The 12,610-nt window shown below is 40.3% G+C and overlaps 1 pseudogene; it reads left to right on the top strand.

The window, feature by feature from the left end:
• Positions 1 to 8,723: 8,723 nt before the first annotated feature.
• On the top strand, positions 8,724 to 11,752 carry LOC133892145 (probable GTP diphosphokinase RSH3, chloroplastic; annotated as a pseudogene).
• Positions 11,753 to 12,610: the final 858 nt, after the last annotated feature.

Genomic DNA, 12,610 nt, shown 5'->3' with positions numbered 1-12,610 from the left:
GAGGGGAGTGTCAGTCTATTGGACGGTATGCTACCGAATAATTGCATAATTCATACCATATCATTCATTACGAGAATAGTAGGTGTAATATAGATTCACATATTATCTATACAATGATGATATATAAAGAATATAGCAAATTTTTAAGAGCAAAATGTAGAATCTAGTGCTAGACTGTGGTGAATGGTGATGATATCCAAGCCATCAAGTCCTCCAAAAGTCGGTTAAAAATAAGTCGTAAAAGGTCAAAGTCTTTTGTAGAGTAAATTAATAAGTAGCATTAGTTTATATCTCAATTATATAGAATATGAGTTATTCTTATGTCACCTCTTTTTCTACTATTCTCACATTAATAAAAATTAAGTGAATTATACAAAACTATAACTATTATGTCTAGTGTTTTGTAGAGCAAACTAATAAGTAGCAGTACTTTATCTCTACTATATAAAATATGAGTTGTTTCTCGTATTAGCTCTTCTCATACTCTTCTCGCATTTAATAAAAATTAAGTGAATTGCACAAAACTACAACTATTATGCCTAGTAACACAAAACTACAAATTTTGTACACTAATTTCACATATAACTCGATTTTTGTTATCTCTGTCGTCAAAATTCACTGTTCACCGATACAAAAATCAGTGGTCTTATATTTCTCTAAAAATCCTAAAATTTTTTGTGCGTGTTCTATAATACATGTGTGTCACATCCCAAATCCGTAAATATATCATTAAGTATAATCATACATCATGAGTATCATATTTAATTGTTAAGCATTCTGAGGAGTGCTTGTTATTCTAATGTTGAATTAGTATTTGCTAAGTATTTTGAAAATACCTGACGCTAGAATTTTCGTTTAGTTTAAGCCTCGCATATGCACGGTGGGTGAATCCATTTCAAATGGGTTTATCTTGTTGTAATCGTTGCGCATAGTCTGATAGATTTTTTTCACGGCTAAATTTGGACTTGTCTCTCTAGCATGTGGGACCCGCTGGTCCCACCTCATCTCTCTCTCCCACCTGGCTGCCGCCCACGCCTCTCACTCTCACTCTCTCTTTTCTCTCTCAACCAGACAAGGAGCAAAAAAAAAAAAAGAACAGCTTTCCCTCCCTCTCTAGCTCTCATTCTCCCCCAAATCTCTCCTTCAAGGGTAAGGATTTGAGGTATGTATGTCACACCATTGAAATTCCTAGCTCCTTAGCTACATATCCACCTAAGATTTTTTACATGCATGAAGTTTTGGGTGAGTTCCAATCAATTTCGTCACCTTGCTCCACTATTTTTTCAGCAGCTTTGTCCCCTCTTTCTCGAGCTTCTCCCATTGATTTCTTCTTCAACCAACGGTCACCAACCTCCAATAAGACCTTAGATAAGCCCTTTAAGTTTCCATTGGTGAGAATGCACATTTGGTTTGGTTGGATTTGAGTTAGGAGTTGTAGTTGTGAAGTTGCATAGCATGCTCGTTCTTGTTATTTTAGAGCCCATAGGGAGATGTTTGATTGAGTAAGAACTAGTGTTTATGTTTGTTCCGGTGTGTAAACTAGATTTAGAATCCATACTTTAGTGCCTTTACATGTGTTGTGTGGTTTAGATTTCAACATGCAAGTTGAATCGGTCGACGAATCGATGCAACAACGTGTTCTGCAAGAACCCAAAAGTTCTGAATTTCAATCCGAAAGTTTCAGGTAATCCTAGCAGAAACCAACCCGAGGAACCCTACCCGAAAGTTCCATGTTAAACCAAACAAAGCCTAACCAAGAACCCTCGTTCGAAGGAACACCCGAAGGTTCTGACCATCTGAAAGTTCCGACTTTAGCTCGAAAGTTCCGGATTAGTTTGAGTTTGGATTTAATCGAGGACCCCTGTCTGGAGGTTAACCTGGAAGTTCTGATATCTGAAAGTTTCGAGTTTTCTAAGACCTAAACCATATTAGAACTTCTAACAGGAAATCAGAAGTCCCGATGTGGTTTAGATCTTAGAACTCGTTAGTCCTTTCGCATGTCTTGTACTCTTATCTTTGTACTATATTCTCTTTTGTTATGCATTTGTAGCATATATCTTTGCATCTCATTCATGCTCATTGCATTGCACACGCTCTTCTTTATAGAACGAAGGATCGAAGCGTGACGCGGGCGTGCTCAGGAGTGGTTAAGACTTTGTGGTTGTTAATTGTGAAGCTGAGTAGCAAGGTAAATATTTAAACATACTCCACCTATTACTTTGGTGTTAGGGATGATCTCCCGCCCCCTATCTTCGGAGGGTACCACGGAGTCTACTGGAAATATTGCATGCCTTCCATTGCGGCTTTGTTTCAGAGACATCATCTGCAAGTGGCGAAGATCACGGAGCGCCGTCGGTCGACGGGTGTAGGTGCGCCTGCACCTTCGATCTCTCGTACCGGCAAAGACGAGGGTGACCTTCGGCCAACGGGCGAAGTCCATGCCCGCGGTCCTAAGCGATCGCGGCGGGCGAAGATACGAGCCGACCTTCGCTCGAGGGACGAAGGCTATCTGATGGACATCCGAGTGGAGAAGGCTTCGATACATCTTCGGAGGCAGAAATCGCTACGGGACAGTGGGCCCCTTTTCGGTCATTAGAGGCAGGGTTGTAATTATGTAATTGTGCTCATTTGTACCATAATACCCCCGGATATTTCAAAAATGTAGCAGGTGAGGGGGTAGGATTTGTAAACCACACCTGTGGTGGCCAGGTACGGGCTATAAATAGGGCCACACTGTATCCGGAAAGAGGATCGAAAAGACTGTTCCACCTCTAACACGTGTCACTCTGAGGGCCATTCGATATCCCCATATCCGAAGGCCCGCCTTGTTTGGGACCTTGGTCCCAACATTTGGGTCATGCGATGTTAATATGACAAATTATGCTTATCTATATTTGCATGTTAGCGAGTCAATGTTGGTTTGTGGGTAGATCCTAGCATTGCATTGTCTTGCCTTGACTTTGTTTATCCTTTAATCCGTTATAACCTGGGTGGATCTCATGTATTTGTCAAATGTAAAATAAATACGATGTGCTTAGTAAACTTAGGTTATCAGTAGAAGTCGACCGATGGTTAGATCATCATTCGTGAGCTTATGGTTTATTTAATTGTTCATAAAGATAATAACGATGTTGGGTTGTATGAGTGTGAGGATGAGGCGAGATATGAGCGGCGCCAGGGGTAGGTTGGGAAAGGAGTCTCGGATGCCATAGGCCGCTTGCATCGATTAAGCATCGTCTGTTGTTGCAGTTAGTTCTAGCACTTTTCGTACTTACCATATGTCGAGATAATGGTAAGATAAACTGAATACCTTTTGTAGTTGTGACCTTTTGACTTGTTGGCTTATGGTGTCGTGGGCATAATAGACTTATAGAGGTAACGTCTAAATGTGGTGTGGGTATAATAGGCTTGTAGAAGTATCTATTTTGCTCGAGGAGTAGTTCTAGCTACCTCCGCACCTTTAGACGTATCTAGGGTGCTCCGGGAGTAGCCCTAGTGGACGTCTGCACCTATAGGTGCATGTTCAAACAGTCGGGGCTCAATTGGAAAATGTTGTCACGAGTATCCCCTTGTATGTATTTTAGCGGGTAGTACAAGCCAAATGGTCATCATGTCGTATAGGTAAAGTGGTACCCCTGCAGGGTGTAATATCAATTCGAATTGCCACACTTTCATTCATGAGCATGCTTTTGTCAAATACAGCAGTAGTAGAGTTTTGATATCGGGATGATGTTATGGTGCGTTGGGAGATGGTCTTGGATGTTGATGGCGAGTCGTTATAGTTCATGTTACAGTTATGATATGTTGGGATCTCTGGATAGGAATGTATGATTGGTAAAGTGTAGATGCTCACACTATTGAGTCAAAATCTGCCTTTGCAATTAAATTTATTTAACTTTGAGGTCGATTCCTTACTACGCATCCTCTTTGTAGTCGGGTTATTTATATGTATCTTTTATGGATTAAGTCTTACGAGTATCTTTGTACTCACGTTGCTTGTATGTTTTTTTATGAGGAAGAAGTAGTTTTTTATCACTTCAAGCCTGCTGATGTTGGTGACGGACAAGAGTAGTGTCATCTACTCGTGTGTTGCTATTTTGAGGTGGTGCCTTAGGGCATGGGGCGTTGCCCATCTTTTGTTGTTATATAACTTAATTCTACTTTGTAGTAACTCTAACCAACTAGAGTTGAAATGGTTTTATTATTTCTAGTGTTCGTTTATGTAAATCATGATGAAAATTTGTAATCATTTAAAGACTTGTAATCTAATTTCATTACTCGCTCTTTATTAAGCTTGTTGTGATGATATATATTGGAAATGCGTGTGTTCCGACCTTTGGCACAAAATATATGCTGGGACTACCGAGATAGTATTATGATTAATTGTTGTAGTTGTGATTATGTAAATGATTAATTATAATACTATTTGGATGGTTCCCTAAAATGTGCAACCCATTTTAATTAGATTCAATCAAAAAACCCATGTAGAATTTAAACTAAAATTCTCCAAAAATGTTATTTTTTATAAATTCTAACAATTGTTAGGGCCTTAAATAAAATCCTAAAAATCTGTAAAAAATCATTAATATTCTTATTATACGATGAATTAATTTTTAAAATTATTTTCAGCCCTATGTTATATGGTGAATAAGTGAGTTACTTTGTAATTGTTTATCATTGCAAATAAATAAAGTATTACAAATGAACTCACTTTTTTACTATATAACCTAGGGCCAAAAATAATTTTAGAAATTATTTCATCGTATAAGAAGAATTTTAGTGAATTTTTCTAGATTTTTGTGATTTTATTTGAGACCCTAATAATTATTATAAGTTATAAAAATAGCTCTTTTTTTTGTGGAGAACTTTAGTTTAAATTCTACACAGGCTTTTTATGTGAATACAATTAAAATGGCTTGCACATGATTTTTGGAACTCGTACAAAAAGTTATAGATTTTTTGAAAAAATAGAAGACTACCAATTTTTGTATCTGTGAATAATACTGATGAATAGTGAATTTCGATGACAGTGATAACGGAAATCGGGTTATGTATGAAATTAGTGTATAAAACTTGTAAGTTTGTATTACTAGGTACGATAGTTATAGTTTTGTATTACAAATGATATAATAGCTGTAGTTTTGTGCAATTCACTCATAAAAAATTCTAAAATTTGAATAATTTATCTATTTTTTTTTATCTACCCTCGTATTCCAGCCTCTCCACTACCTCATATGGATAAGGGACCTTTTTATTCATGGAAATAAATAAAGAAATTACGTATTCATTGGGCGACGCTCTCAAGGCGCATCCACATCACTATAACTTGAGTTTATATTTGATGTTACTGTGTTTAATATTTGTGCTTTCGTAGCATTGCACGAGTACTTAGCTAGTGCTATATAAAATATGAGTTGGTTCATGTGTCACCTCTTTCCCTATTTTCTGTCATCTAATAAAAATTATTGAAATTCAAACAATTTACCTGCTTTTATAATCCACACTTGTCCTTCAATCTTCCCGTGTTGTTACCTGCTACGGATATAAAACATATTTTACTAATTAAAATAAATGAAAAAATTAGAAAAAAAATTACCAGATAATCTTCTTCTTCTTTTCGGATCAAATCTGAAATCAAACTAAGACATGCTCATAACGTATTTAGTCGGTGACGCTCTCATGACACATCTGGATCTCTGTAATTTAGCTTTTATTTGATGTTATCACATCCAATATTTATATTTTTAATATAATACATGGGCATTTAACTAATAGCATTGGAAAATAGAGTAGACATCACCCTCGAGTCAGTAGACCAGATGAATATGGCACGACGAACCGTGGAACCGCCAGTTCGGCACCCAACTTGGAGATGCATGCCCGGGGCACACGAACATGCATGGATTAATGGAGCGCGCCGCGGCGAGAGATGTCGGGGCCGGGGGCGCGGGGCTCCGTTCTTGCCAACCCACGCACGCGCCCCTCCCGTTGGGACTGGACAAGCACACTCCCCGTGCACGCGCGAGCGCTTCGGCGGTTCGGCCCCAGCCACGCCACGCGACGTGGGCCTCTTCGCCTCGCGACGTCGATCGGCGCGGAACGGCGACACATGGCACACACAGCCTGGCGTGACCACGTACCTGCGCGCAACGGCAACGCGCGGTGGCGCGATCATGCATGCGTCGCGTCCGTCGTGGCGTGGCGTGCAGAGAGCTACAAGATCCGATCCCATTGCAAGTTTGTACGCAAGAAGCTACAAGATCCGAACCCATTGCAAGTTTCGCTATCGAACGTTGCTGCCACGTAATCGATCGAGTTCATTACGGCCCAAAATCTGATCCCATTATCACTATATATAGTACAGCTTTAGCTTACGCCCGCGAGCAGCAAAACTCGAGGCCCTTTTCCAACAGAAAACGACACGCGGTCAGGCGCGCGGGCGCGCCTCGAACAAGTTCGTCGTCGGCTGGCACGTGGATCCAGTGGAAAAGCGCGTCCGCCGGCTCAGCTTCGAAAATTCGTCGGCAACTGACTAAAATGCGTGATAACTGGATTTCTCGGCTCGATTTCAAAAATCGAACCGTAACCAAATTTAATTTAAAAAATTCAAAAAAATAAAAAAATTTAAAATAATTTAAAAAATCCTAAAAAACTAGACATAATTCTAAAACTTTATGTGATTTTGTTTTTAAAAAATAATGTTGTTTGCATCATATTTTATAGGGAGGAAGTTTGAAAAAAATGAAAAGTTATTAACTTATATTAAGAAAAAGTTTAACATACAAACACATATTTTTCTTATGAGGATGTATCTTAAGAGGATCTTTAAAATTGATTTCATTTCACTTAGAGTTTTATTAATTTTTCTATGATTTTTACAAAGTTCACAAGTATAAAGTGAATATGTTAAGAAACAACATTGTATTTAACTTTTTCATGCTTACTATTATTTTTTCTACATAAAGCATAGTATAAATAAACTAATAAAAGTGGTTTCACTAATTTTAGAGGTGTGATGAGTCAGTTATGAATTAATCTAGTTGCAATACATTTATACAATCGTGCATGTTACAATAACTAATGCATGAGTTCATATATTTTTAAAAGACATAGGATCATGTAAAAAGACTAACAAAATTAGTTTCATGATTTTTGGATTAGTAAAGAGTAAACTATGCATTTAACTTGGTTTTAAAAAATACATTTTCTCATAGAAAATTTTCAACTTTTTTATGAGTATAAATACTTTTATCATGTAGACCATGTGACAAGGAAATCAATAAAATTTGTTTCACTTGATTTGGAGGTCAGATGAATTAGTTATTGATTTTACAAGATTGAGCCAATTTTTGGGTTTTTTTTTAACTTCACTGAAAATTGAGAAAACCGCTTGATAAATCGAGAAAACCAAGCAGTTACCGATAAAACCGAGTGGTTACCGACAATGCGGAAAATTCGAGAAAATCGCTCAATAACCGGTCCGATTCGACCGGTTACCGAGAGGCGATTCTCACAAATTTTTGACTAAATTTCAAATTTCAGCAAATGAATTTTGTCTGAATTTCAGTCAAATTTCAAGCGATTATCGCGGTAATCGTGAATTTTCAGTTACCGAACGGGCTCGGTAACCGAACTATGATCGGTAAGTGAAAATATTTTAAAGCAAAAGTTTTGAGAAAAAGTTTTGAGCACAAGTTTTGAGGAAAAAAATTGGATTAAAAGTTTTGAAAAAGTTACTGAGGAAAAGTTTTAAGAAAAAATTACCAAGAAAAGTTCCAGAGAAAAGTTTCGACAAAAAGTTATGAAAAAAATTACCAAAAAAATTAACAAGAAAAGTTTTGAAAAAAGTTACTAGAAAAATTACCGATAAAATTTTCAACACAAACTTTCTTAAAAAAAAATTTCAACACAAACGTTTTCAACAAAATTTTCAACCCAAAAACTTAAAACCTTCCCGGACCAATATAGCCTAGCTGGCCTCACATGCGCATGAGCGCGCGGGTCCGTGGGTCGTCAGGCAGGTCGTCCGCGTGTGGGCTCGGTCGCTCGCTCACGCTCGGACAGCTTCGCTAGCAAGCGAGCGACCGTGCGCTCACACGTGTAATAGTTTTTTCGCTATATATGACATGATAAGCGATGGCATTAGTTGTCTTTCATTTATATCAGTGCATGTCCAACAATAAATAAATAAATATTCCATAGTGTGCTCAATTTAAACTATAAAGATATGAATATGTTTAATGTCAAGCATGCTATTTAACCTTCCAGATTCAATCCAATAGTACATCTCCCTCCTACCGTGTTCTATCCTGATCTATTTTCTATCTCCCATCTAATAAAAAAACCAATTAAAATCGGCCTCTACCTCCCACCTAATAAAAAAGCAAAATAAAGAACCTCTTTCCTGCATGCCTGCCTCCCACCTTTGCTCCCTCGCTATCAGTAAACACCGGAGAAAGAAAACCTTGCGGCAAAAAACCATTCTAAGCTGATCTCCAACACCCACTTAATAAAAAACCAATGGAATAAAAAAAAACCCACCCCCAGGCCTCCCTCCCTCCCTCAGCACGATCCAAAACTAGGTTTTTCCCATCCTGTTCCCAACCGCCACCTATGCGCCCGGCGGACGATCACTGGTGCCCGCTAGCGGCCCCGACACGGCCCTCCACCCTCCTCCTTGCTGCGGGGCAGTTCTGCGCTGGCCTAGCCTACGGTAACTGCTCATGCAGATCTGCTTGGCCCTCTCCATGCCTATGCTTCGCGCCGACAGCAACGCCAACGGGCTCTTCACAAGGATGTCGCAACTGCCGGGCCCCGGTGCAGGAGCTGCTCACCGTGCTCCCCAAGGAGTCCACGCAAGACCGAGGCAGCAACAAGGGGTTGATGTTGCTACGCGGTGTCGTCTCACACGCGAGCTACTCATGCACACATTCGTCGTGCTCGAGTGCCTCCATGCGCAGTCCGAGAAGGTGGAAGCTGAAGACGGGGTCCCCCTCTATGAACGCAGAACTTGCCAAGTTAGATAAGATTGAAAGGAGATATGCATGGATTAAACGTCGATTACAATCAAATGAAGATACCTGTAAAATATTTCCACTTTCCTGGCATGTTGACTATCTGTTGTGTATCCAGTTTTGTAAGATTACAAGGTCCGATTTCACCCTATATAATTTTGCAATTAATGATCTTTTCCACTCTTGAATGGTCTATGCATTAGTTATTGAATCTTGTTCTGCTTTTATTCTCTGATCAGACGCGGGCGAGTGGTGATCCATACTTGCAACATTGTGTGGATAAAGCCATGCTACTGGCCAAGATTGGGGCAAACATGACGGTCGTCTTTACTAGGCTTCTGCATGATACAATTGATTATTTGTCGTGGACTATGATCACATCTTCCACATGTTTGGTGCCGGGGTGGCCAATCTCGTGGAAAGGGTACATGTTCCTATTTCCTTGGATTTTGATCATTTGTTCTTGTTGGATTGGACATGTAAGTTTGGTACCTGATTATTGTTAATTCTACGTATTATCAAGTTGTTGGCCGGATCAATTGCAATTATTTGATCTCAATTATGATGTTGTACTCCTTGTTTTTTAAGTCAATGATCATGTGCCATATTCATATAAGTTGATAATTCCCGTGCATTGATTATTGTCTTTCTTAATAGTGTATTTTCTTGTATAATCACATCTTGGCCGTGTATTATTTGAAGTATTTGATAGCAATGTGAAATTGTGCACAACATATAGTGTCGAAGGTTATTGGTTTTAGGTTTGATGTTGTGGCAAATTGCTAAATAATTCTTCTATCCTTTATGCTAGCTCCATTGTCATTTGCTATCCTACAACGTGATGATTCCTATTTGATCTGTTCAAGTTTCCAAGTTAAGCCACATGAGAGAAACTTACTTGTGATAACAACACATCCAGTAGGACTGTTGAAGCTGGTCGCTTGCATACAATGCTTCTTGCAATGGCTGATGCTCGAGCTGTTCTAATAACACTACTACAGAATTAGTCAAAAATAGTGCCTCATCAATGTCGGTTAGGCTAAAACCGACGTTGATAGTGTATCAGTGCCGGTTCACAACACAATCAGGTAGAAACCCATCCATTTGGGTAAAAAGCGGCACTGATAAGTATTATCAGAGCCGATTTATATAAAAAACCAGCACTGATAGTAACAGTGCTGGATTTTGTTGTCAACTAACACTGAAGGGTGGAGCTGGACATGAAACTTTTATTAAATTTGTTTAGGTCGCATTCGTGTCTATCTGCGTCAATCTCACGCTCTCTCTCTCACGCTCACTCTCTCACACAATCTCTCTGTCTCTCTCACACTTATCTCTCCCCCTCTATCTCTCACGCCCTCTCCACACACTTGACGGCGTGCTCCACGGGCAAACAAAGAGCGGCGATCGATACCCATGGGCGACGGAGGCCGAGATTCACGGGTGGAGCAGGGCCGAGAGACGACGAGGAGAAGAGGAGCTCGGTGCAGGGAAGGATCCTATGGAGCTGCAACTCGGGGAAGAAGGATGGGTGCGGCAGCCGGATCCACTCCCCTAGTGACGTGGTTCGGCGGACCGGTGGTGCAGAGGTGAGGTGCAGAGAGGTAGTCGGGGGCTGGGCAGCACGGATCTAGGTGCGGCCGATGCTCGGTGGGGCGGCCGCGGATCCGCACGTAGGGAGGCAACACAAATCTGGTGGGGCCCACGCGAGCCGGTGACAACCGCTAGCAGATCCGGCAGCACCAACGACATCGGCGGCGCGGCATGATGGGCCACCGTGGAAGACCGTGGCTGAGGCATGGAGGTGCAAGGCCAAGTGCCGACTCTCCACTGGTATCCCATCGCTGGGACCGACGATGTCGTCGACGCTCCAGCGCTTCAGCATCCGCAGGCCGGATCACGGTGAGGTGCAAGAGTTCTGCGTCCTCAAGCCGTCCCTCCACACCTTCTCCCTCGTCGAGCTCAAGAAGGCCACATGCAACTTCAGCAAAGGTCTCCACTCTCCATGACCGCCATTAACACACCAACTCGCGAGCTTCGCCTCCAAGAACTCATCCATGGATGCTCGCGCGTGTGCAGAGAACATGGTGGGTAGGGGAGGGTTCACGAAGGTGTACCGAGGCAGCCTTCTCGGCGGGGAGCTAGTGGCAGTGAAGAAGCTGATGGCGGCGCAGGGCAGGGACCGGATGGAGTCGATAGCGGGCTCGGCTCAATGCATTGAACCGGCTCATTTGCCAGGCCTTTTTATTTATTTTTTGTTTCGGGAAAACCTCATCAGTGCCGGTTTCAAAACTAACACTGATAGTCTCTGACTATCAGTACCACTTATGGAGTGCCACTGCTGAGGTGTTTTGGAGTAGTGTAAAGCTTGCATATCGCTTGCATAACATGGAGACCTTAGAAGCTTTGCCTTTGGTCAAACAACAAACATTTGCCAAAGAGACCAAGGAGATCTTTATGCCTTTGGCTAATCGATTAGGGATCGCTAGCTGGAAAGATCAGCTTGAAAATCTTTGTTTCAAGTATTTAAATCCAGAAGAGCACAAGGAATTGTCATCCAAACTTTCATAGTCCTTTGACCACTAATTACATCTACTTTGGATAAACTAAATAAAGGCCTGAAGGAAGCCGGTGTCTCATATCACAAACCTTCTGGGAGGCACAAGAACCTATACAGTATTCATTCCAAGATGCTAAAGTATGTCAAAAGCATTCTTTTTGCATTATGTGTAGTTTAACTGTTTGATAATGAAACATTGTTTTATGTACATTTGTTAACTGAATTTGGTCAAATCGTCAAGAAGAACTTAACGATGGAGGAGATCCCTGATATCCATGGCCTGATTTGAGTGAAACATTATTTAAGCTAGGAATTAAGTTGTTGTTGATATCCATGGCTTGAATTGAGTGAAATATTATTTAATCATCAAGAAAAACTTAACGAATGTTAATGACACTATTGCTGCTATGCAGGGATTCTTAGAAAATTTGTAGAATCCTTGGAGAGAGCGAACTGTAGCTTAGATGTTTGCAAAAATGCCATGCAGAAGAAATAGAGACGGGTGTTGATGTGGTACACTCTCTCAAAAATACCATGGAGTAACTTGATTTGCTAGCAGGTCTTCCTAGCACCGAGATTTGCATTCTCACCCACACACATTGGTTGAATATGTTGTACTGTGTTTTTCGCTGCTAGCTCATAAGCTTAGGTGTCCAATCGCTTGATTAATCACCAACAATATGTATATCATTTGAAGTATCCCTTTTGTTCCTGAGAGATGTAACTATATCTATGTGAGTTGTATCAATTTCACAGCTTTTAGCGGTAAAAGCCATTGTGTATGACTTCATTTTTTATGTGATAATGATGTTTGTATATGTACATATGTCTATATAGCAAGCATGGTGATAACTTGTCAGTATATATGAGATCAGTGTAAAACATTTGAAGTGTCCCTTTTGTTTCTGTGAGATGTAACTATATCTATATGAGTATGTAACCCACGTGCATGTTGCAATTATGTTCTTTCAATTAATATATTTATTATTATATTTTCATACAACTCATTCTTCTAGCAATCAATCGAGACAAATAT

The sequence above is a fragment of the Phragmites australis genome, chromosome 15 (genome assembly GCF_958298935.1).
Source record: "Phragmites australis chromosome 15, lpPhrAust1.1, whole genome shotgun sequence".
Lineage (NCBI taxonomy): Eukaryota > Viridiplantae > Streptophyta > Magnoliopsida > Poales > Poaceae > Phragmites > Phragmites australis.
The sequence above is the reverse complement of the archived record's forward strand: the minus strand, read 5'-3'. Positions and strand labels throughout refer to the sequence as shown.